Source organism: Xiphias gladius, chromosome 11, assembly GCF_016859285.1.
Source record: "Xiphias gladius isolate SHS-SW01 ecotype Sanya breed wild chromosome 11, ASM1685928v1, whole genome shotgun sequence".
Lineage (NCBI taxonomy): Eukaryota > Metazoa > Chordata > Actinopteri > Istiophoriformes > Xiphiidae > Xiphias > Xiphias gladius.
Window position 1 is genome coordinate 1,128,255 of NC_053410.1, and position 27,091 is coordinate 1,155,345.

The window sequence follows — 27,091 nt, forward strand, 5'->3', positions numbered from 1 at the left end:
TTTTATTTTTTATAAATCAGCAGTGTAGAAAACATTGGGGTAACTGGTTCATCATTGTTAGGTTGGTGCTGACGGCAGCAAATTATTTCAGCTCCTGATAATTAACATTAATTCAGTAATGGCTAAAAAAAGAAAAATTAATTTATTAAAAAACAAACAAACAAACAAACCAGTGTCTATACTCATCCAAAGATCACGTGTGAGGTAAGAAGCATCACTCTATATCTGTGCCAACAGAGCGGGGACTCTCCTCTATATAAAGGACAGATGACACGCGCACGTACAATTTCAATCTTTTACGTTTACTAACTTAGCAGATATGCTCAGGGATCTCTAGTATTTGAATCCAAATGCTGGTGACCAAGGTGTAAAGGTCAGTCGGCTCTAGCTGTCATTTAAAATGTGTCAGATAGGTATTTAATCAACATTTCAGATCTTCTGCTGCTCGGCTCATTTTCAGGTTGGAGCTGCAGGTTGTCAACATTGGTAGCAAACCCGAATCTTTTCTGCCATATCAGAGCTACGAAAGCTAATTACAGATCTAAAGTGAATCTTTTGAGTTCATAACTTTAGTTACTTGCATTCAACACCAGAACCAGATTCGTTAAAAGCCATCGAGCTTTCACCCTTTCAGATAGTGAGTGTCTGTCCGCTGGTGAGAAACTGACACGTGGGGACTTAATACGAGACCGAGTTTAGGACCCGAGCTTTCTGAGACACAGGCCCGCCACGAGCAAATTAGCCACCTGAGTTCAGCAAGATCGAATGAGGATCGAGATTACGAAAAATCAGAGCGCATCAAGACCGAGACCTGGGCTGATCCGGTCAGAGATCAGAGCTCGTACTACTGTATAAATGCAAAGACGCAGCTGAAAACTTCCAGGGACAGAGCGAGAAACAAACAGACCTTTGAGCAACATGAGTCCGTTTAAAGTGAACGACTACAACACTGTCTAACTGCCACAGTGACAGCTCAACATTTAGGCCTGCATCGGTTCCTCTCTTCACATTTCAAACACACAAAACACTGCCATCATTTCTTAGTCACCACAAGGAAGTTCTGTGATATCTACGAATAGTAAAAATAAAAACAGAAGACCAAGTAAAGACGGAGGACGAATGCTCACAGACAGCAGCTACAAAACGTGACCTAGAGGTGGATATGAACAACGAAATCCGTGAACGTTAGAGCATCCCTCGTCGCTTTGAGAACATTTTAGGTGGTTAACGTCGTCGTAAGTTTGCTCACTGCTGTTGTGGAGTAAAAATCTCGCTAGTGAAATATTTCTGAAACAAATCTATTCCTTAAAAATCGACTGTTCAACTATCTAACAGGATAAAGGCTTTTTGCATTGCTGGACCCGTGTTTGGGATCCTGGTGTGTTCTGGTGCGAAAAGTCTTTAGAGAAGCTTAACGGAAACGTCCCAATGACATTTATGAACCATGAAGAAGCTGTTTCCAGCCGACCGGCTGCTATCACAGCACTGCAGGAAGGAGGGAAAATCTCTTTCTAAAGCCTCCTCCTCAATAATTACAGCTTTTTATATCCTACAGAAACACATTAGGGTCCCAAGGTCGAATCAACACCAGTGAAATGTTAATTAAAAAGGGAAAGAAGTGTAAAATTAAGAATAACTCAGAGGCAGTTAGGGGCTTATGGAGCCTCTAGGATTAGAGAAATGGACCTTGATAAAACCCTGGTGACATTCACACTGAATAACTGGAACGAGCATAAAGCACACAAACAGGACCGGACTGACATCACTGTTTCCTGGTCATAAAACCAAATCTATGTTGAACATCTCCGCCTTTCAGGAGACGACAGAAGCAGCCTCACCCACTATTTCTGTCGCAGTTCATCCAGTGGTGTTTTGAAAAAGGGTCAGTTCACCCTAATTATAAACACACACACACCTCCTCTTTTCCCTCTGGGGTATCTGGAGAGGTCCGTCTCCCCAGTACAAGGGAGGTGAACGGAAAATTGCAGTTTTGGAATTTTTTGAATAGTCGCCCATTAATTTTCTGTCAATCGACAAACCGATTAACTGACTAATCGTTGCAGGTCTAATTTTGATTACGTTATTTAAAAAAGTGTCTCAACAAGCTTTAGCGACATGACGACTGATCTGGGCTGTTTTCTGATTAATGCGCTCACTTCTCTGGGTGCCAACCGTTAAACTTCAAAATAACAGAAGAGACATGGTTCAGCGTATTTAATATTTTGTCTGCAAGTGCCATTTTCGTGCAGCACGTGAAAATCGAGAATTAAAAAAAACGGGCCCAGGTAACGTCTGTGTACCTGGATGACAGACTAACCAATCAGAGATTCAGGATTAGTTCAGCTGGTTAGAGGTTGTTTCCTCTCCTGGTGAGCACTCAGGCTGATTTGGTGTAAAATGGGTTATATAACAAAACGGCAGACTGTCGCAGAGGCTTTGCAACCACCAAACAAACAAACACACACACACACACACACACACACACACACACACAGCCGTGCTATAATCACCTCTAATTCGCCAGCCTGGCTCAGTGCCTGCTCAATGCAGCCACTCTGCAGGGCTGCCAGGAGAGCCGCCAGGAGACTGGGTGATACTGGGAACACTGGGAAGAGTAGGGAGACTGGGATGAAGCCAACAGGGGAGAGACATGGAGAAGCAGATATAAAAGGGTCTGACAGCACAGAGATAGACGGAGAGACAGACAGACACGCTGACTGTGTATTGATTTGATTCGGTCTGGCCTGTCAGCCTGTTACAGCTGCCAGACTTCATTCATTTTCAGTATGATTTTCACCCAGCTGCTGTTATTATTCGCCGTTCCTCACCAGTGAAATTTACTTAACACAGTGAAACTACCATTACGGAGCAGGAGAGTCAAATGGTCCAGGTCCAGGATCGTGCATGCTCACTCACTCTCTCACTGCCATGGCTTAGTTCACACAGGAACGGGACACAATCGAAAATTAACTGAATCATTTTCTTTCAGTCAAATAATCGATCAATCTTCAACTATTTTGATAAGTTATAGAAAGTTTATAATTTAATAAAAATTCTTTAGTATTTCCAAGTAAAAATGCCCAAAATTTGATCGTCCCAAGTTCACAAATGTTACAATTACATTCCAGTAAGTATTTTTTGGGTCTTGGACTTTTACTCTAAAAAAGACATTTGACGAGTTCACCTTGTGGCCTAAGATAATGCGATGGACACTTTTCAGTTTTCTGATGTTTTATGAACCAAACGATGAATCAATTAATCAGTAATGACTAGAATCGTTAGTCTGAGCCCTACAACAAAAAGGTCACAGCCCGATGCAACCGGTGACACTGCAGGTCACAGTCGGCGTCTCGACCCCCTAAGCCACTGTGACACTAAGGAGGTACTTGAGCAAGATGGGGACTCGCGAGACTCCGATAAAAAGAAGAATCAAAGTCTGTGCAGCAGAGGTGGAGACACCGGATCCTTCATTTCCCAGATCCTAATGCAACTGTAAAGCGTCTTTCATTAAAGCATCCGTGTCCTTCAAAATCCACAGCTCCAGTGCGTAACCTGAAATAACCCCGATGACATCCCTAGAATGAAGAATTCATTTACTGAAGTAACTGTAGTTTTTATTTTTAATATGTAGACCTATTAATACCAGGCTTTACTTCCTTCTTGACAAGAACGTATAGGTTACAATAACTTTACATGTTGTTGGGCAAATGAAATAAAGCTACTGAACTCCACTAAGCTAGTGAGCTTCTTCAAGTCCGGTTGTAGTGCCTCGTTTAGAGTTAGCCAGCAGTTTCAGGGAGGAAATGGAGTTCAGAAAGAGTCTGAACAATGCTAACAGCCAGACAACATCGTTCTGACGGCTGCCAAGAGCCTGACTGGAGAGTGTGTGACTGTGTGAGTGATTAAGAGATTAAAGAATCAGCTGCAAACTTGGGATTTATGATTTGCTTCAGTGGAAGTTTTAATGGCTCCCTTTATACAAAAGAAAGGACTTCAATGATGAGGACTCTCTCCACTTGGACTAATATTATCTCTGTCCCAACAGGACCAGTCTAATAAAGGGTGCTTCTGATCTTCAAAAAGTATTTTTGACTAAAACAGCAGGGGTTGGTTTATATGTGGGCCAATACTGTACTGCTAAAACAAACGTCCCGCTAGACACTCAGCAGCCTGCAGCCGACATCCGTCTGTTTTTTCCATCATAGTCCGAATCATTATTTTGAAAAATGAAACGGGAGACAGGATGGAGGGAGAACACTCGATAGTATGAGGTGACGGCAAACTATCCCAGAAAAGTTAGAGAGGAGGATGAAGACGGAGGATGAAGAGAACACAACTGTTGAGACGAAAAAATAAGCGTTGTCTTGTTCGCTTATTTTCAAGGATTCTTTCTAACCTGACCCTGCACATAAAAGATAGAACCGTTTAATTTAAGGGTTCTTTTCCTGAGGACGTGAATTTAAAAAAATCTGTGCATCTAAGTTTTCTCTGTGAAACTCGAGAGAATTGCGAAGTCCAGTATTTCCTTAAGATGCTTTCTGGGCACAGGAGCTGAAGCTCCTCCTGCTGCTGACCTCGTTGGCAGCCAGTCCGGGGGAAGATTTGGGGCCTAATGACTAAAAGAAGAGCTCATGAATATACAGCCGTCCTTCAGCACTGAAACAGCACCAGAATAACTCAGGGAATCTGGGAATGTGGAGCACTTCAATCACTTAATTCCACCCAGTGAAAGGAGGAATTAGCTTCTTGTCGTGTCCCCCCGAGACTCTCAGACAAGTCCACGTCCTGACCAGGCGACGGCTCGAGCTGCTCTGTCCCTGTCAAGGACACTTCAGTTACCGGGGGGGGGGGCTCAAAGCAGTGACAGTCGCGGGTAAACACAAACTCTGGTCTTTGACACCGACAGGATGGACACAGACGGAGAAAACTTTCCTCTGATGAATCTCATTCTGAACTAAAGACTGGTTTAAGTGAGGAAATTTTCTCTAACAGGACTAAACCTAAAAAACAGTCGATATTTTTAATCGTTTGTTCTTGAAAAATACTGAAAAATTCCCCATCACATCTTCCTAAAGCCCAATGGGACGTCTTCAAATGTCCAAAACTTAACGACGCTAGGTTTACTAACACATAAAACCAACAAAAGCAGGATGTTCTTACATTTGAGAAACTGCATCAGGAATTTTTTTCGCTTGTCCAATCGTTTCTAATTCATTTTGCCAGACAACTAATAGTTTCAGCTCTAGTCTTGTTCTGTCTCAACAGTCCAAAACCCAAGGATATAAAGTTTACGATCACATAAAACAGAGAAAAGCAGCAAATCTTCACATTTAAGAATCCACAATTCTTTTTTTAATTAAAAAAGTGATTAAAAAGACCCACTGACAACTAAAATAGCTGCAGAATCATTCTCTATCGATGAACTAAATCGATTAATTCATTAAACACCAGCATGAACCAACTCAATTACGTTTTCCAAAACCTAGGGCTGACCTGAATGCCTCGATTTCAAGGACTTTTCAAGGACTTTCAGGCAACTCTGAGATGAAATTCACAGACTCCAAAATGCATGTTTTTGAAGACTGACTGTTCCAGCACTAACCTAATTATGGATGACATTACTAGTCAATCGAAAGAAAAATGATTGATTATCAAAATAGTTACCAATCAATCAGTCAGTCAATTTAGTCATTTTCCAGGCAAAAAAAAAAAAAAAACGTCTCCACAATCTCAGGTTCCAGCTTCTCATAAGGAGGAGCAGGATTGGCTGCTGATGTCTGTCATGTATAATAAATGTCTTGGGGTTTTGGACAAAACAAGCCACTTTGGATTCTGCGAGGCTGTGACTGGTGTTTTTTCAACCCTTTCCAAAAAATTTCATCCACCAAATGATGAAAACAATAACTGACTTGGAGGAACTGATAATGAAAATAATCGTAAATTGCAGCTCTAATCCGGACAGCAATGTGCTCTATTCTTTTGTACCTACCTTGTGCTCTACTTAGAGAAACACTTAGCAGGACGTAACAGACACCGCAGATGTAACGTGTCACATTAAACAGTCACAGATCCACGGGCTCAAAGCCTGCTGATGGATGGGGCTGCTCCCTTTTAATTTCACCGCACGAAAACTTTCCCCCCCTGAAATCCACAAACTTTTTCCAGTTTTTCTAAGAGCTCGGTGACTTGCGGTTGATTCGTCAACACGTCCCCCGTTGTGAGTGTATTGTTCTAAACTCCACTGTCCCACATTCCACTCAGCAGCAGCAGCAGCTTCCATCAGTGGAGTGAATAAGCAGTAAATCACCCAGACTGGGAGGAGCTCCTCCTCCTCCTCTTTCAACACATTATTTTCCAATGAATAATGCTGAATAATGTTCTTTAATTCAAAGCTCAGCGGTCGCACTCGCAGTAGCCCAGCACACCCAATGAAACCCCTCGTTTCTGCAGGACAACGGATCCCACTGCACCGCATCACTTCCACCAAAACTTCCCCGGGAAGCGATGCATCACTCCGATGGAGGTTCATTCATTCAACATCAAGGGTCCGTGGCTGCACGACCCGCAAGTTGTTTGGCTGACTCCTGAGAACCGGCTCCCTGCTGCTCCTTCGACCAAAACCCCAGCCTGTGCAGTGATGATTCATGGTGAAACACCAGAACCAACGATCATTAGTTCCAGGTCCAGGACCTGGGTCTGCACACAGGAATGTCTGACGCATATTGTGAGAAATGAGCTCAACAAGTCATTTCATCAATGTGAAACTGTGAACTGTATGTTTTTAAGACCTAATCCACGTTCTGACCATTGATTTCTGACGAAACCGGTGAAACAAAAGCTGATTCCAACGCATCCTGCCTCGTTAAACGTTCTCATTCTGCCATGCAGCACCACCACCACACCAAACTCCGCTCACAAATCCAAAAGTTTGAAGTTTCTTTGCTTACAGGACAACGTAACCTCGCCGCAGAACATTAATAAATTACTTCCAGAATTCTACAAGAGCTACTCTTCAAATCGGCCGAAGTTAGATCCACCCCACGGCACTCATTTAAAAAGAAAACACGTCACTTTTAACTGCATCTCCTGTTATTCCCGTAGTTTCCTCCTTCCAAAACTGTGGTGAAGAACGCCAGCAGTTGGGATTTCATTCAAGCAAAAATAAGGACTGCATGCGGGATTAAACAGAGCACACAAGGCCTCATTACCTCCGGACAGACGAACAGTTGCCGACGAGCAACGTTAAAGAGGCCGTTTTTTAAACGGAGTCCGGCGCAGTGCTCGCTCCTCACAGAACGCACCGGGGCCACATTACATCACTTCCAGCAAACTTCACGGTGAACAATGAAGGCGAACCAGCGTCAGCGGGTCCGTTTTCAAACCGAATATCGCCTCCCGTTAGTTCGGCTGTGAACGCAGAACCACCGAATCCGTCTGCGGGTTCCTTTCTTCCGGCACGTTAACGCGTCGTTCACCGCCGACCGCGTTTGTAACCGGTACCGACAAACGTAGTATTAGCCACCGCCGGTGAATGAGAGTAACGGCTGCTGCGTACAAATCTCCCGATATGGGAAAGAAGAAGACGAAGAAGAAGAAGAAGAAGAAGAAGAAAAGAGGAGAAGGAGGGAGGAAGAAAAAAAAAAAAGCAGCGGCTCACCTGTGACCGGTAAACCGGAGGAAACGCAGGAATCCCGTCCGACCTGTGGCCGGTTCGTCCACGGACCCGGGGAAGCGGCGGTTATTGTGTTTAAAACGGCAGAAAGGAGGGGGCGGAGTTACTACCTGCAGCACTGAGGGCGCGAGCACGAGCGCGTGCGTCGGTGTGAACACAGAGGGGGCAGAGGGAGAGAGAGAGAGGCAGAGTGTGTGTGTGTGTGTGTGTGTGTGTGTGTGAGTGTGTGTGAGTGTGTGTGAGTGTGTGTGCGTGCGTTAGTACCCTTACACTCTTTACAGTATTACAGATAAACGTGGATGAAGTGTGTAACAGGCCTGTTTTCATCACAAACATTTAAAATAATAAAATAATATAAAAGTAACTTTGCCTCTGGTCCGTGTCCTGTCATCAGCTGGAAATCAGAAAACTTTTTAATCACGTTGGGCTGGTGATGCCCCTGACAGGTTCTGACATGAGCAAGTTCCTGGTCACATGTGCAGGAGGCCGGCTTCCAACCAAACGTAGCACAAATTTTAACCACTTCTGGAGGAAAACCCCTCCACTGCTGCTGTACACGGGGGAGCTGATTCTCCAGTTCTTCTTCTTTGGTTTTTGTTCTCCTGTCAGACGCAGCGAGACGAGGTCAGTAGCAGAGCTGATCAGTCGGAGCTCAGACGATGGGGAACCGTGTGGAGAACGTGATGGAACCCTGACGTTTCATCCATGTGTTGACGTGAGGAAGGTTCCAGCCTCCTGGAACCAGTTTGTAAAATTCTGGTGTTTCCACACAGTTTCTTCTTTTTTTTAATGTGCAAATTTAAAAATCTACATAGAAGCAGGTGGATGGGAACCCACCAGACCGCGTCCGTCATTTCTGTGCTGGGCTGCAGGTTTTCTCTGAGCCTTTCACTGGGGGAAGTCCTGCTCCTGTTTTCTGAGCCAGTATTTATTTTCCTTCCTCAAACACCGTGCGAACACCGTGCACTGCACATTTTCGGCCTGCATTAAAACCAGTACATATTTTTATAAAGTGTTTTGAAGCCGCATAGCTTAGCATTAAGAAAATATAATAAACAACATTTTGTACTGTGTGCGCACTGTACTTCAGTACTTATATTACCATTACCTTATCACTACAGTCTCATCAGACAGTCACTGGAGCCCGGTGTTGAAAATAAAGACACTCAGGAGTTAAACCTGCGAGCTGACTGCGCAGTGAGCAGCAGAGCTGGAGTTGCGCTTCCACAGCAGGGTGTGTGTGTGTGTGTGTGTGTGTGACTGTATTGATCAGGGTATTGATCACATTAGAAGCACAGGGGGACAGGTCAGGATCAATACATGGCAGCTCACGCTGCAGGAGCCGCTGGAGGACTCGTCAGGTTCATAATCAACGTGTTAATTATCATAAACTGACTGACGCAAACACTGTGTAACAAGTCATTAGAGTCGGTTTGCTTCTTCATCGACAGATTTTACTAAATCATTCAGATACATGTTTTATTGATACTTAGTAATACTAACACTCCTCTGTAATAGTACTTCTATTACTAACACTACTTCTGTAAATACTATGAAAACTGATGTTCATATTTAAGCCGTCCCTACTGCTGCTACTCTACCAAACAAAACAAAAAACCAAAAAACTGAAGAGAAACTAATGAAACCAACACATGATAATACTGATCGATGCTTTTCTGGGTCACCAAGAAAATCAAAGCCTGGGGGTTTTACAGTTTCCAGCTGGAAACCACTGCAGTCCGACAACAACAACAACAACCGCCGCCGCCGCCGCCAACACACCCCGTCCAGCAGCAGATCATGGTCATGGTTTAACAACAACACAAAATAAAAACAATGGCAGCTGTTGGTTGGAAAAGTGGACTGCAGTTGTAGGCTGATGTCTAGCTGACCCATCCATCCCCCTCGACCTCCTCCCTCTGTAATTAAATCACCTGACTGCCTCCTTCGCTCCTGTCATAATTCGTTTGTCGCCTCAGCGTCAACAGATGTGGTTTTTTTGGGCGCTGGCTGAAACGGCTCATGCCGATGTTCCTCTTGGGAGGAGCTTGCTCAGGCTGCTACATCCAAATCACGTACCCTCCATCACCCGAAACACTCGCCGACGCTGGCCATATAGCGTTTCAGAAGCCCCGCCTCCGCCCGGGCGTCCACCTGTGAGCTCTGCGTCTGCCTACAGTGGAGGTCGGTGTCGTCACTCCCCACTCCCTGCTGTGCTGAGCTCGGTGTTTCCATGTGGGGCGCGATAAGGTCGGAGTCTAGACACCAAACATCGGCACCGTACATACGCTACGTTCACGTAGCGATCTGCTCCACGTGAGGCGGCTGACCGAAGATAGCGTTTTCTGATCGGGCGCCTCCGTTTGGCAGGAACACATTGTTTTCTCACTGCCCTCCTAAATCTGGACAAATCACTGTTACAAAGATAAAAGCGGTGGCTAATCTGACACAGCTACAGGTAAAGTTGGGTTTAGGGACAAAAAGTACTCGGTTAAAGTCTGAGAAACGTTGTCGTCATCGTTAAAAACTGAGCGTCGGTAGGAAAAAGGCTGCACGAGGATGCATTAGCCGAAAGGACTGATGCTGGAGTCGGGACATGGTTAGCTTAGCCTAGCATAAAGAAACGGCCGGCCCCGCCCGGAGTTCAAAAATACACCTCCCAGCACCTTTAAAGCTCACTGATGTGGTTCTGTGCCTGAGAAGGGCAGAGCAGACCCTCACGGACGTGGGCAGGAGATGAAATTTACGTCACGTGGACTCTAACTGAAAAACTGAGCATTAATCACTGCTCCGACAGTGAAGGAGAGCAGATCCAAGAACACTGCATCTGCTGATTGTTAGCTTCCCGTCTGTACCTCCTTGTTTCTATGTCTCATGTTGAGAAATGCTGCACGAATAAAGTTAACGCTCATGACGATGACGATGATCATCACGAGCAGCAGTAAGAACAGGAATGCAGGAGTGAAACTAAAGTCCAAACCACAGAAACTCTTGCTTCACACGACAGCAGCTCAGCTACTGACTGCTGGACACAACAAGGCTTTTAAAAAATGGCCCTTTCTCCACAGTTCACAGCGACAACACAGTTGAGGTGGATATGAGAGACCGCGGCGGGTTGGTTCTGCTTCCGAAAACAACCGAAACATCCACAATAACATCGGCCGGAGAGGCTGTCCCACTACTACCATCGCTGCCGCCACATCTAATACTGCTTATAAAATTCAATATCTGCTGGAGTTAACAAATGGTCACGAGAAGGCGAACAGAACAAACAAGAGAATGAAATGTGTGCGATAGAAACAAATGGCCCGCAGTCAAAATGTGGTTAAAAATAAATGTATGATATTTAATTAAAATAACAGAAAACGTGAGAAGCAGTTGGTCTGCTGTGGAGCCGGAGCTGAACACAGCGTCTGGGTGGAGAACAGATATGAACCACAGCTCAGCCCTCGAACATTCCTCTGGTGGAAACTCCTCAGCCTGGTTTCTATTAAACAGGGCTGAACAGGACCAAACTGGGTTGGACTGGGCTGAACAGAGCCAGCCGAGGCCTCGCTCCTCATCGTTTATATCACTCATTCTTTGCCTTCAGCGCATTTCTTTTGTTTCGTCGGACTGGATGAATCAGGTTGCGTGTTATTTGTCAGCCGAAGCTCCCTTCGTTTGCTTCTGTCTCGTGCTGCAGAAGAAAGCGAGTGCAACTGTCACTTAGTCTGTTTTGTAAAGTTACAGAAAACTGAGCATCAGAACGTCCGAAAGGAGCTTTTCACCCCTTTCAGACTTATTCTGGTAGCTCTCGGCAGCTTCTATGTGCTTCACTTCATCCATAAGTTATCTGCGCATTTAATAATGGATTATCTTTTAGATTTTATGTCCCGGCGAAGAGTTGAAATGTTTTGGTCGTAAAACACATTCAGGGTTCTTAAGGGTTCTTCATCGCTCACCTGCAGCTCCTTTTTCCAATAATTAAAGTTTTTTCAAAGCAAAAAACCTTTGGCTGTTGTTAAAAGGCTGAATAATCTGACCAGAGTTATTTACTTCGCTACAGCTCTAAAAAGGTCTGGATTTGGGAAATACTCTCATTTGCATTCTTTCTGAGAGTTAGATGACTTCAACACCACTCGCCACATTTTTCCTTTAAAGACCCCGAACACACGTATTCTAAGACTGTCTGAATAATTGCACAGAAAAGTTCAATTACATCTCCCCGTCCCTCATTAAAATATCCAAAATCTGCGAATCTTAGGGCTGCCCCCCTAGTAGTCGCAGGAACTCCACAAGGAGTGGCGACCGTGGATCAGTTAGTCAGTCAGTCCCGGACAGACATCGTTCACCAGACATCGGCTGTTAAACAGTATTCACATGTCAGGCAGGAAATCCAAAGTGCGGGATCAGATCCAGAGGTCAAAGGACGGCCCCTAGAAGGTGACACGCAGAAACTCTGCAGGCAAACATTCGCCATCATTCGTCGAACTCAAACATGACTTATCGTTTTTAAAATGTGTAAGTAGCCTGGCGTCAGTCTCTAAGCGTGGCTGCTCGCTCTAAGCGAGCCTAGAAACATATTCGATATTAGGCCTATCCAAGTGTTCGTAAGTTGTGTGATTAATGAAATACACCAACAAAATGTTCGGTCTCCTTGCTGGCTGTTCCGGCACATTCTGAATCGTTACCGCTTTTTGCCGGTGTCGTTAACAGGCGGCTCGCTTCGTACGTGCACTTGTAAAATTTACATTTTTAAAGGATCGTTATTACGGTTTTGTGTTAACACTGTTACTTACAGCATCATTCCTCAGCCCTGCCTCGACAATTAGTCGACTAATGGCTCGAACTAACGACGACTCGTCGACCAGGGAAAGCTTTGGTCGGCAGCAGCCGTACTGAACATGCAAATGTTGTTCATTTCACAGGTTTAACTTCCAGACACGAGGCATCTCCTACTTTAATAAAAAGTCCATCCTTACTGTTTGTAACCTGCAGACTCACACTTGTGTGAACTTCATGCTGCACTGTGATTGGCCCCAAATTAGTCCTGCAGGTACATCCAGGTGTTAAACTTGAAATTTTAGCTGGACTGCATGTGTGGACGTGTACATCTATGCAGACACTAAGGTGCCCCAGTATAAAGACCTGATGGATAGACAGACAGAGGCTTGGACAGGGAACATAAAGAGGGTTACACTTCACACATTTCTCCATCAGCGCAACCTCAGAAAACAGCAAAACATCATTTACATCTGGGTCAAACCTGCACAGACTGAGCAGAATTGGCTCTGTTCACTGTAACGTCACAGGGTCATGGTTTAAAGTTAGCAGCACAGCCCCGGCTTTCACGTTGGAGCGGCATATTTTTGGAAGACTTTCCAGCAGTGGAAAAGGTCCAGCCCACTTTTCAGCCCCTGGTGTGAAGTTCCACTGCAGCGTGACAGAAACAGTAGAGCTGATAACGTGTAACGCTGTGGACGTCTGTGGGGTTTCACGCTGTGGGAGCAGGTCAGGGTAAACAGATGCTTATCTGGTAAAGTCAACAGAAACTGGTTTTCCCCTCCATCCACTCTGAAAGCACCTACACCGAAGAAGAAAATAAAATCTGTGCAAAGTTTAGCCTGAGGGTGACCCCAGAGAAAAGATCAGGAGGTCTCCAAAATCATTGGGACCACGAATATCCACATTTCATCCATCCCCATCAACAATTAAATTACAACCAGCTGATCGGTTGTTTCCCAGGTTGTCGCTCCTGCACATCAGATGACATTTGCATAAATGTAAACCTTTCTCAACTGGCCAATAAGTGAAGAAAGTAAATGTCAGTAGAGAAATATCCAAGATATGTTCGAGGTCATTTAGAAAACAGTGTCTCCACCAGAGAGAACTAACAGGTGGATGTTTACGCTGTAAAATGTCCCAAACACTACATACCAAGTTTAAGGATCCTGATCAAAAAGGGTTGCTTACGTTAAGTCAAGTCAGCCAATGTAAAAAAACTCTCAGCTTCTTTTGTCAGTATCGGCCTCAGAACTCCAGAACGGTTGGGTTGGACAGCAGTTCAACGGTTTGAGTTCGCATGTTTGACCAAGGTGTTGCAGATAACAGTCACTACTCACACGTCCACAAGAGATCTATGTCAGGAAAACCTAAACGTACATCGGTTGTTAGGGGCCTTCGAACCGAAGGGAGACGCTGTCAGTGTTGTGGTGAGAATAGCTGCTACCTGTTTTGTTTTTTTTATCCCTGACCTCTCATCATTTCCTGGCTGCGTTCAGGTCAAGTTGACTGTACCTCAACAGCAAGGTTCAACAAGGTCACTTGGACAAACAGGGTCATCACAACAAGGCTTGTCGAGCGTGGATGGATCACTGCACGGATAAACCGGGCACAGGGGCCCAAGGACTCAGGGGGCTTCTGGACCAGAGAGTGAGTGACTGTTAATGTTTCTTGTTGGGAGGTCGATCAAACGACCACAAGAAGATGCAAAACGACCGCAAGAGGTGCAAAACAACTACAAAGGACATAACAACCACAAAGAAACACAAAATAGCTAACAAGGACGCAACAACAGCTACAAAGAGACACAATATGGCCACAAAGATGCAAAAGAATGACAAAGAGACACAAAATGACCAGAGACACAAAACTACTACAAAGAAACACAAAACAGCTAAAAATGAAGCAAATCAACTACAAATTTATGCAAAACAACCACAAACAGACATAAAACGACAACAATGACATCTCTGAGTCATTGTTGTGTCTCAGAGTCAGAGTTCTGGCTCACCTCTGAAACGTTATTGGAATGTTAACGTCTATTGGTCTGGGGGTCTTGCTCCTATGTAGGACGGGTGGGGGCCTTTTACATGTCTTTACCCAGGGGCCCATTGTCTCAATTTCTGTCCATGTTCTTTCCACAGCACGCCAGCTTAAATCTGGATAAAACCGCAGAGCAGACAGACTCCAGAGCTGTCGCAGAACCCTGAACATCGCAAAGATCGACATCACCTAGAGCACGAACAGGCGGCGCATCGCCTGTCTGTTCACACTTGCTGTAAGTCTGTGATCGTGATCGTCCGTTCACGAAGCACTCGGTGTGTCACACGTCTTCGGTGGAAAAATGTCTCATAATCAACTGGACTCTTGGACCATTGAAACGCCCGTCGCTCCAAAAATGGAGGAGTTCCTTCTTTCTATTTTCAGTGTCGGGACATTTAACACCGACCGTGTCTATCCAGAGAGCGTCAGCGTCAGCGAGCTTCAACACAAACAGCAGAAAGGAGGTCAAAGGTCAGAGGCCACAGCACACGGACAACAGTGATTAGCGGGACGCCGAGGCAAGAAAACTGCCTCAGCCACAAAGGAACGTGTCCAGCTAAAGCAGATAGAACTGGATATTTTAACACAAAACGTACATCGATGTGGGGAAATATGTCATACTTTTATTTTGAAGGAGCATTAAAGTGGATTTTAACAAAACTTAAAAATGTTAAATGACCGTGGTGATGCAGAGGAGAAAAGGATAAGGACGTAAGAGCTGGATTGGTTTACTTGTGAGTAAAAATCATGTTGATCAGGTTTTTCTCTAGTACTTTGTTCATGTCTGCAGCAGGATTTAATGTTTTTAATGATTAAAAAAAAAAAAAAAACCCATTATAATGCTACAAGGTAAAGTGGTAATTTTAGGAGAAACAGTAGTGGTATCCTGAGAATAAAGTCATACTATTAGGAGAAATGTCAGGTAAATTTCTGTTTTTCCCTCCCCGCGGCCCCAAACTTCATCTCGTACAACAGAACCAAACATTTTCTGAGTGAGGTTTATGATAAATTCCCAACCAAGCCTTTGTTCTTCGTTAATCTGCATGGAAACTAAAAACGGAACTTTTTTCCCCATAATCTTCATATTATTCCCGGCTCTTTGACGTGTAGACTGCAGTTTTAATCCAGCTTTTCGGATGCAGTTTGGGTGTCGTTTACCTCAATAACTCGATGACGCTGTGGTTTTCTGGTGAAAAGCTGAGGTTGTATAACGGACTGTGACCAACAGCTTGTGCCGTCAGAACGTGTTTTCAGACACGACAATGAGTCATTTCCGTGTCCTCGCACTGTCACGCTGTCTTTGATGGTCGCCGTCCCTCTCGGTCCCGTTGGCTGTGATTTAGTGTTGGGGAAGATGAACAAAGAGCTCAGTGAAGTGAGAGCGGAGACTCGTCTCTCATTCAGCGCGCAGACAAAAAAAGCTGCTGTGATTTGAATACAAAGAGTCTGCAGCCCAGAGCAGACGGGAGGGAAACTGTGCTGACCTGCTGCAGCTTCCCGCTCATTACGGAGACTGTGCCAGTGCGTGTGGGTGGGTGTGTGTGTGTGTGTTTACTGGGAGTGGGAGGCGTCCCGTATAAACCAGTTTATTCCTGCTGGATTTTCAAAGACTACTGAAGACAATACTAATATTATCACCGGAACCTTTATGCCCCGTTTGTGAATAATGGAACAAGAAGTAGCTTGGAAGACGAACTCTGAGCCTTCACCTCGGTAAAAGGGGCAATACCACAGTGTAGAAACACGTCGTTGCGAGTAAAAGTCCCGCACTCGAAATTCAGTAGCACTTCATTTTATATTTCCAAATAAACTCCCGAGACATTCCCTTCAAAGAACCACCTAATTAGCTACTAATTATTGGTGAAATAGAGACCGATTGGTACATGTCCACTTCTTTCTATATGCTAAGCTAACGCTACCCCGAGACTGTCCACAGACAAACAAACCAACAAACACGTGGCGGTCGATAACAAACTCCGCACAAGCAACCGGACCAACTGAAGCGACAGGCTCGGAGCTTTGTCTCTGTTTTTCCTGTAGCCAGAACCAAACTACACGGTTCTTTTCAGGAAGCATTCAACACAACGGAGCCTCACCCAAAATTCTAAAAAATACTTAAAGTTTCAAAAGTTAAAAAGTTCTCATCAGGATAGAACGACCCACTGCAGAGTGTTAAATTACGGAGCCTTCGAAGTCCTGGAAGCTGTTTTTATTTGAGATAATATTACTCGCACACAAGTTACTATCTTGAAAAACAGGACGATAAACCCTCCTTCGAGCTCGGGTGCGGGAGAAGTCCCGACTTTATGATTCTCAGTGGTGATCTCAGGTGAATCCCCGCAGAGCGCAGGTCTAACCAGCCGCAGCAACCGCCAACACCTGCGCGGTGTGAACGACCCGTAAACGCAGTGGGGTGGAGGTACAACGTAACTGCATTAACTGGAAATACTCATGTACCTAAAAACTGTACTTCAGTACAGTACTTGAGTAAAACTACTTAGTTACTTTCCAGCACAAAATACACATGTCGATCAAAAAAGGTTAATTTAAAATCATCTCTGGTTCAACCAGCTGAACGCTGAGCAAACCGTCAGACGACACCATACGGCGCGTGTGTGCGCGTGGGTGTGTGTGTGCGTGCGTCTGACATTTCACTATGTCCACTTCCTGCATTACATCACCCACAGAGTACCCAGCATTACATCCGCACTCTTTACTCTCAGTCATATGACTATCACACACACCATACACACACAGCCCAGGGGACTTTATTTAAACACTGCGTGTGTGTGTGTGTGTGTGTGTCTACAGACTGTTGGTCACCTGTTTGCAGGTTGCTGTTCATCTGTTACACACTGACGCCTTTACCACCTTCAGACTCCCTCACATACACTGACTCTGACATCTTTACTATATTATTTTTACTATTAAACTTCCTTTAAAGCTCAACTAATAGATATTTTTATGTTAATAATGGATCAAATGTTTGAAAAATCAAACATTTGGCCAAATGAACCCACCTGATCATGGATCTCTGCTCAAACTAAATCATGCAAAAACACGACATGAATATGGCAAAGAGATGGGCCCTTCCTCAGCCCCCCCATTTGATTAAACACAAATTTATTTCAGAATATTCACCATGACGACACGATTCTAAGTGAAATATCAAAGCTATGAAAAGTAGGTTTTAAACACAGGCCCCTCTACCAGGCTGAGCCTCCAGGTTTTATTCAGAAGAACCTGCCTCACGGTTCTTAGACCAGTTTCAGTTCTTAATAATCGCTTCCCACACGGTGAACCAGGGGACTTTGAGGCCCCTGGACAGACGTCCCCTTAGCCTGGTTGGCAGTCTGGCCTTGCTGAGAAAAAGAAAAAAAAAGCAGGGTTTGTAGCAGTTTCCCCCTGCATCCAGCCCGGTTTAGCGTCAGACGTCCGGCCGACAAGAGGAAAGACGGAGGAAAGGCACGAGCCAAGAATGATTGTGGAGCTTCTCCCAGCGACGGCAGGGCGGCTGAGCGGGAAAAGAGCAGGAAAGGCCTGTAGAAATGCGGTTTCCCAGCAAAAACCCAAAACAAGCAGAGCGCTCATCGGCAGGGTTGGAGCGAGTTTGGCGACGGAGATTCCAAAACCGGGACCAAAAACAGGGAGTGATGGAGAATCAAAGCCAGACTGACCACTAAACCAAAGTGCAGCTGGAGAAATGACAGACTCGGCTCTGAAGGAGCCAGTCTGCCGTTGAACTGTCAGCTCTTCCTCACCGCTCCTCTGCAGAGCTGCCAACACGCCTCATGTTCCCACCGGTACGACCATCAATTTCAACTAAACATCGTCCAGAACACACAACCGGGTCTTCGGTTTGGGGTGAAACTCAGCTCAAAGAAACAGTTCGGGATTTTACCGAGTCTTCAGCTCTGTATTTAACCTAAGCCCCTTTCAGACACGCTACCCTTTCATTTGACGTGTTGGTCTGGATAAACAACCGGACCGGACACATTTCTCTTTCTGTTACGTGAACTGATGCCGTCAGATCGACGTGAAGACGTCAGCAGCTCAGAAACACTCAGAGGGAGATGAAACGCTCGACTAAGCGTAGCACAGCACGTGGCGACTAAGCACAGTCGAACACGCGGATGCGTCACTGCGCTAACAGCCTCAGTCCCCCCGGCGGATGTCCGACCTGCTGCAGGGACCTGCTCCCTTTCAGACACAGGTCATCGGCTCTGGCTCACGGTGGATGGGGTTGAGGTCAGGACTCTGCGCAGACCAGTCAAGGTCTTCCACACCAAAGTGGAAAACCAGTTCTTCACGGATCTGACTTTGAGCCAGGTTGAAACGGGAAAGGGTCAGACACACAGCTGGAAGAACACTTTCATTATCTATTGGTCCTTCGGCTGTTTTTACGATGGTTAAAAAAACTGGGAAAACATTATTAGAATTGCGACCGACCAAGGTGATGCCTTCAGGTAACTAGCACGGCCTGACCCACAGTCCGAGACACAAAGATACTCTGTTTTTACAATTATACAAAGAAGAGCAAGGCAGCAAATCCTCTCAGTCTGAGAAGCAGGAGTCAGAACAAACGACCCATCGACCGACCGACGTTTCTCTGGCAGTTGACTTACAGGTTCAACCGCTAACGGTCTGGGCCCTCAAGGACGCTACCGTTTAACACGTCTTGGTGTGGTGCAGCATTGGGAGCTCCCTTCATTACAGGGACTGGGCCCAGACCAGACCAACCGAAAGCACACTCAGGTGAGTGGACAGGGTTGTCCACGCACTTGTGGCCACTTGGAAAACGGTCAGCAGGGATGAGAAGCGTTGGCAGTTAATGAGCTGCAAGATTCACAAACAGCAGCTCGGTCCCATGAAGAGTTGAGAGACGAGAAGATTTTTGAATGGAGTTTGGTTCAGAAGTTACTGAGCAGCTACTCGTGCTCTCTCTCTCTCTCTCTCTCTCTCTCTCTCTCTTTCATTCCCTCTGTCTCTCTCTCACCTCGACAAACTGCAGCATTCACACGATCTCCCCGCGCTCCCGCTCCCGCTCCCGGTCTCCGACCTCCTCAGGTAGAAACACAGGGGTGATGAAGGCAGCTCGTTGCCTCCTCCTCCTCCTCCTCCGTCTGGCGATCCGTCCACGCTCCGCTCAGCTGCCGTCTCCCAGGTGACTTAGCCGGAGAATGACATCATCCCTGTCAGCGCACACACACACACGCACACACACACACACACACACACACACACACACACACACACACACACACACACACACACACACACCTGTTCCCTCAACAAGCACCGCCCCTGAACCAGGAAGCCACCCCCCCCCCAGCACTTCCTGAGTCTCTTAAAGGGGAAGTGTCAGTCACGGCTGCAGGTGAGTCTGCTTCCAGAGGGAAAGGTGAGTCGGTACGTATGATGATCTGTAACATGCCTGTTCTTTGTCTCCAGGGCCCTGCACCCCCCTGAAGGGGTCTAACACGGTCTGGTTCCCCTTAGGATACCGGCTTCAGCGAGCCTGAGGACCAGCTCCGTGACACCGCTGGTCCTGGGTCACCAGCGTCACAGAGCTGGTCCTCGGGCGACCTTTAGACCTGGCTCTCCCTCCGGCTGCGAGTCGGTCGGTGTGAAAGCGGAGGAGTCGTTCATTACAGGCGACACGGACGGAGACGGAACGTGATCTTCGACGAGGTGAACGGGAAGAACCACGATGGCAGAACGAGAATAGAAAAAGAAGCTGCGCAAACATCAGAAATTATTTCCTAATATTCAAGTCAGAAATGGTTACAAATAAGTTATAAATGATGTCTCGTTATATCTATATATGTAATAAAAACACTTATGAACATGAGATGCAGATATGGAAAAGTTCCAAGTTTCTGCTGCCGAAGCAGCGAGGAGGAGAAAAGAAGCTCGCGTCTGAACGAAACGCTGCACTGATCATCTCCTGGGAGGGTTTAGTTTTCATCAGAGTCTCCTCGTGTCGTTCTGAGCTGCAGCGACGGAATCCGAGTAAAAGCATCGACGCCGCCGGGAATCGGAGAAACTTCGTGAAGACGCAGCTTTAATCATCACTGTGTGTTTTTATTTAGTGCTGGACTCTGCCTCCGTTTGTCAGAAGATCTGTTTGAAACCAGAGTGGACACGTGGAACGTCTGCAACAGCAAAACGATTCTACCGATCATAAAAATATCTATGGATCTTTATTGTAAACTCTTTTGTCCCTGTCAGGATCCTGTAGGAACGATGGCTCCGGTTTCCCGGTGATCTGATTGGTCAGTAGTCCGGCTGCCGACAGGTTCTGATCTGATCCTCTGAAGTTCACCTGGTCCGGAGCAGCGCAGGTTGCCACGGTGACCGACCTGGTTAAACGTAAACCAGCTTCATGGTAACAGGGAACCTGAGATAAGCCCACAGAGCTGGATAAAGACCCCGATCTCGCTTCGTGGTCCAGGGCCCCGGATGGTTCTTCTCCCCCGTGTCCGTTAGAGGGAACCCGAAGCACCATCAGTAGGACGGCGGACGCCATCAGTAGAAACGAGGGTCTAGCTGCTATTGTTAGTCTCAACTAACATCTAGTGTTTGTAGGCCACAGGCATGAAGTCTGCTCCAGCACATAAATCACATCCGCTTGGATAAATTCATGTAACTGCCCCGAGTTCAAGAGGAGTCATGGAAAATGTTTTTTTATTTTACAGGAAAAGAAAAGAGAATGTTGCAGGTTTTTTTTGGACAGAAACTTGTCATGCAACGAGACACACAGAGACGCAGGATCAGGACTCGGAGAATGCAGAAACCACTGTGGAGGCTCCAGAGGGGCAGAGGCAGGCGGGACGTCACTCTGTCCCACCCTCTGCTGTGAGCACAGCGTTGGTCCCGCGGAACTGAACGCAGAGACTGTGCTCGTCAGTCTCTGCGTTCAGTTCCGAGAAGAGAGAGACAAAGAGCGAGACCTGCACCGAGTGGTTCCGCTGCTCACGGAGACGAAGCCGTCGTTGCTGAGGATTCTCTCCAGAGTCCCGTCTCTAAGTAACACGATGCTGCTGTGTTTTCATATTTCATCATCTCGCCTGCTCCTGTGACAACACAGCATCACAACGTCCCCTGTCACAGCGGAGACCGGGACCCGTATTGATCAAACTTATAACGACACTGGGGACGTGCGTCGAGAACCAGCCGAAGAGGTAAAAGACGCCGTCCGGGTTTAAGACACGTTTGTCAGTGATTCTCACCTGGTCACGTGATTGATCACGTGTCTGCTCAGAGAAGGAGCGGAACATCAGAAATGATCAATAATCTGATATATTTTCAATGTGTAAATATAGAAACAGGGACGAATTAACGGGAAATTGTCTGAGGCAGAAACTAAACTCCGCCGAGAGACGTTCTGCTGCCGGTGGACGAGGTTCCTCAGAGAAACCAGATCTCGAGGAGAATCTTGTTCCACACTGACGAGAGCAGACGTGAAGAGGATCAGAGACAGGATCGCGTCAGGGCCACGTTTATTCTGCTGCTTTGGTTATTTTTATAATTATCATCATTATTGTTGTGATCAGACGGTTTCTGTGCCGCAGTCCTGGAGGATCTGGTCTGAACCCGCTTCGCAGACTCTGCAGCTCTCTGACATTTCACAGAACAAGTCTGACATGTAGTTTCTGTTCTTGAGTTTGTGATTAAAAGCGACGGATTTTTACTTTTATCTTTCACTTCAGTCCAGAATCAGACATTTCATGGTTTGATAAATACAGGTCCTGGTCCTTAAATGCAAAACCCTGACAATTAAATATTTATATTATAGTTCAAAAAAGGCAGGTTTGTCAGGAGTCCAGTTCAAATCAAATCGTCCCGTTTGTGATTTAAATCTCTCTCCAGCCTTTTCAGTATCAGACGCACTGATGATGAAGACCCAGAGGGAGGACGAAGAAGAAACCAGGAGCAGATAAACAACGAGGACAGAACAACGGAAAGAAGCAGAAGAAGAAGAAACGATTCTCCAGGGGAAAGACACAGGAACAGAAACTGTGCTGTACAGTCAGGGTGTTTACAGGCACAGGCACAGGCACACACACACACACACACACACACACACACACACACACACACACACCTTGGAGAGTCAGTTCTGACTTCTGACTCCTGAAACTGACGTGACACAATCAGCTGATCGTTTCTGTTGAGAACAACAAACACACTTGGACTTGAAGGACCTTTGGCTGCGTAAAGACTCCGGCTGCAGACGATGACGTGCAGCGTATCCGTGACACCGCAGCGTCTACACTACAGGGAAAACACAAGGAGAACCTCGAAGCAGAGACGCACAAGGTTCTCCGGAGTTCCGGTTATGGGAAGTGACTGTAAAGTTCCTGCGGTGGAAAATGGCTGATAATGTAGAGAGAAAGGTGTTTTGCTACAGGTCAGTCCCATGGAAGACACCAGACACTTCCCCACAGGAGGCCTCCTCCTTTACTGTGTGTGTGTGTGTGTGTGTGTGTGTGTGTGTGTGTTGATTTGTCACACATAATGTATGATGGCTTCAGCCTCCATATGAAGCTCAGGGCTCCGATCAGATTCAGCCTCTGCGGCCTGATGGACGTCGTGTTTCAGCAGCAGTGTTTCAGGTGAATTCATTAACGTTCCATCTCATTTAGTGTCGTCTTTTTTTTTTTTTCCTCTGCGCTGACCTGCAGACAGTTCTTCCCGCTCTTATGTAACAGTGATTCATTTTTCCATTTTTCATACACCCTGTGAATCCCATTATTCTTATTGTCTCTTTCTCGTTGATGCCCGTGCTCGTGTTTGGACGCCGACGGTGACAGACGTACAGGTACTAGTTACATTTACTCAGGTGTGATTCTGACGTACTCGTGTTTTAACGTTACTCTTTTCTGCCGCGTTATTCGCGCCTCCTCTCCACTACGTTTACCTGACAGCTGGAGTCACTGGCTGCTTTGCAGATAAAGATTTTAAATACAAATCACACACAACAATGTAAGAAGTCCGGTTTATTCATTTTATCACCGTGGCTCAGAAGCTGTAGGTTTTATTTTGGGTCTTTCTTTTTACAGCTCCTGCCACTATAGGTTGCTGCTCTGACCTCTGAACTTTGACCTGTGGCCCGGGCTGTCTCCCTGCAGAGTCACATGAAGTTAAAACCTTTTTTCTTTTCTTTTTTTTTTGAGTTATCTGTATCTAATGAGGCTGAGCGTTTCCTGCAGCCAAGCGTGAACCATGTTATTACCGAAGAAAAACCCCTGCTGGGCTGTAAACACACACACACACACACACAGGATGAACCATCCAATTACTGAAATATGCAAATGCGGAGAACAGATACAGATTATGTTCTTGTTAATTTTATATTGGAGAGGAATCGCCGGCAGGATGAGGAACAAACACGACTGCAGTCAGACTGAGTCTCTGCCCCTCAGGCTGCAGCGTTCGTCACGGACACAATATGAACGAACAACATCCCGATGATTCATCTATTCTTAGACTCTCACCAGCAGTGGAGCTGGAAATGTAAAGTTCGCCCTGAGGGTGGCGCTACGCGTTTAAAGGGGTCATCCCCTGAGGAGCAGGGATGATATCGCAACACTTCATCACAGCCCGACCGGCTGGATCTCATGGTTCCCGTATGTGATGCAAGAGGAGAGTCGCCGAATCGGGGAAGATCGTGGCCCGATGATCAGACTCAGCTGCCACGTTTCTTCCCCGTCATCATCTGACGCTGTGGCAGTGGTCGCTCTGGAGCCGTCATGTTAATGTCTGTCGTGTCGCCTACGGGCTGGAAACGGGGAAACAGCTGCCTGGCTCTGTCCCCAGGGAACAACAAGCCCCTACCAGCCCCTCTAAAGATCGCTGATTAGCACGTTTCTGTGCCGGTTGTTTGACCCGTGCGACAACTCGACTGGTAAAACATCAATTCCCTGTTTTACGGGGGCGTTGTTGTCTGCTGGACTATTTTTTCCTTGAGAAGTAATTACCTGCGGTCTCCGCCATTCTGTGAGGTAGCTCAGTGTCTCGGGTTTGATTCCTCACCGCCTCCGCAGTTCACCCTCCTCTTTGGCCTCCACCCTTCGAGAAGGTCTAACAGGACCGATGAACAACGTAAAGGTCACATTAAGTCTGCCAACGATTCTGGTCCCGCAGGGGGAAAAAAAACACACCCAGAAATCACTAAAACTACTTTAACTGCTAAAGTACAACCACTGCTACACAGTCCTGAGGCTGCATCAGCGACTGTGCTATGAGGATGAAGTGTTCCTCCTCCTCCTCATCCTCCTCCTCCCAGCGGACCTCTGTGCTCTGTGAAGAGACTCTTCAGCTGTGAAGACGCAGAAAACTAAAAACAGCAAAAGAAAAAATTACATCGTGATGGTTTAGACAGCTTTACACACAATCACACACACACACACACACACACACACTCACACTCACACACACACTCACACTCACACACACACACACACACACACACACACACACACACACACTCACACTCACACTCACACTCACACACACACACACACACACACACACACACACACACACACACACACACTCACACTCACACATACAGATTAAAAACAGCAGTTCTTTGACTTTTTGCTCTTTACTACTATTATTATGTGTGGGAGAAGCAAACACACACACACACTCATCTAATGACAGCTTATATCTGGCCCGTCTCCCATAGCGACCAGACTGCTCTCTGTCGCCACGGTAATAGAGCTGCAGCTCAGGACCACAACTGATGGAAGCCAGACAGACAGCGAGGGGCGAGAGACTACAGACAGACACTGGTGAGAGAGAGGGAGTAAAAACTAACATTAATGATCCAATGGTCCAGTTCTGGTTCTTTATGGCTCCTGTTTGAGGGATTCTCAGACTCCAAGTTCTGGAACTACAGCTCCCATGATTCGATGATAGGGAGGTAATCAGGAAGTATGACGTTGCCCTGGACTCAGTGAGTCATGCTGTGGGCCACAACTTGAGCCACGTCTTTTTAACCTGGATTTCTGTTCCATTCAGTCAAACCGTCCCGTTAAAAGCTGCTGAACCAGCTGTGACCGGCTCCTGTTCTCAGCGTAGCCGTGGACGTTCAGACAACTGTCACTGGATCACTGTGACACTGAAGGAAACTTAAAAACAGGAAGATTCTGAATGAAGCTCTGCATTGATGAGGAGCGTCTTTTTTTGTATGATATCTAAGCGGATTTCTGGCGATTTATTCGAGATGGACGTCACCCGCGATGGTAACCTAAGTCACTCTGCATCTAACAAAATGTGTTTCACGTCTGTGTGTCCAGATTTGACTGAGTTATAACTCCGAGAATGACGACCATTTTTGACACTAGTTGCGGTTATTGACCCTTCGCTAAGTCCCGCCCCTCAAACGCAGACTGGCCAATCACAGAGTAGGCCGTCTCCGACCAGGGTCCGACGACTGCTCGGCTGAGCTCCAGCAGACTCTCATACAACCGTTTCAGATTTTCGTCATTTTCCGGCCGGTGTTGTGGATTTCGAGCCAGTCTTGGTTAAGCGTCGGGCCTGGGGTACATGTGACAGTGATAGCGATGAAAGCGAGTCCCATCGGATGGGCCAACGTTACCGTGAGCACAGCACGTCAATCATTAACCAGCACTTCTGTGCTACGCTAACCACTGAAGCCATACTGAATCTATACACGTGCTGCCTTTGCTTTTGAATGATTTTCACTGGAGCAGCGTTGCTCCTTGACGTCACAGTCTTCTGTCTCCATTACCAGGTGATGTGGTTCACTTTGACATGGTGATCTTTAGACTCTAGCTTCTACCTTTTAACGTGTTTTTGTTGCTGAGTCAGTTCGACATCCTGGATTCATCCTTCTGAAGGCTTCTCTGCTTTTTCCTTTTTTCCAAAAAACTGGATAATGTCTCCCCAGGGAGCGCAGTTAGTGACAGCTCGAGGGACCGGCAGCGGCTAAAAACAGAGGGGCGGCTCTTGGCAAAGGGTCAGTTGGATGCTACCTTAATCATCTCTATAAATGGGGGGTCGGAGCCTCTGCCACACTCTGAAGACTGTTTTGAGAAAAGCTCAGTGTTTGGGGGAGAAAAACGATTTGGTCTGGACCGGAGAGAAAAAGATGCATTTACCAATGTAACCATCTTAACGTGGGCGCGCTCTGAAGTTCCCAGTTCCCTTCAGCCCGCACTGTCTGCAGGTTTTCGCTGTGTTCAGCTGCTCCTGAGCTGCTGCCGTTAACCCGCTACCTGCCTGCCCTCTGCCCATCACCCGCTGTGGGGAGACAACTCATAAACGTGCGCCGGTCCCTTCTGGGATTTGTCAGCTTCACTGCAGAACAACAGGGATGTTCGAGTTAATGAGCTTGAACGCACCGTTAAAAGGGACCATTGTGCAATGGACAGTGGGACGCTGATTAGCGAGGGGTGCACTGGTTACCAGACTAAAATGGGACACAGCACATCTACTGTGGGGAATGAACATGTGACCGTCTGAATACCTGAGGTTTGGTCTCTCGTGGCTCAATCGGAGACAACTCTGAGAAAAGGTTCTCTGTTACCACCTCCACATTATCAAGTATAAAACACAGCGTTTGAAATTTCCATTACC

The 27,091-nt window shown here is 46.4% G+C and overlaps 1 protein-coding gene across 5 annotated transcripts in view; it reads right to left on the reverse strand.

The window, feature by feature from the left end:
* usp54a (ubiquitin specific peptidase 54a) overlaps positions 1-19,642 on the reverse strand; it is a 62,727-nt gene extending 43,085 nt beyond the window's left edge. The window contains exons 1-2 of one of the 5 annotated variants that reach the window (XM_040138994.1): positions 19,476-19,642; positions 2,511-2,605 (exon numbers count right to left, since the gene is read on the reverse strand). The gene's annotated coding sequence lies outside the window, so the exon portion shown is untranslated. Of the gene's footprint in view, positions 1-2,510; positions 2,606-7,208; positions 7,558-7,657; positions 7,777-19,475 lie in introns of those variants that run through there. The other 4 variants (XM_040138991.1, XM_040138992.1, XM_040138989.1 and 1 more) reach the window with 4 other exon arrangements.
* Between the last annotated feature and the right edge of the window lie 7,449 nt (positions 19,643-27,091).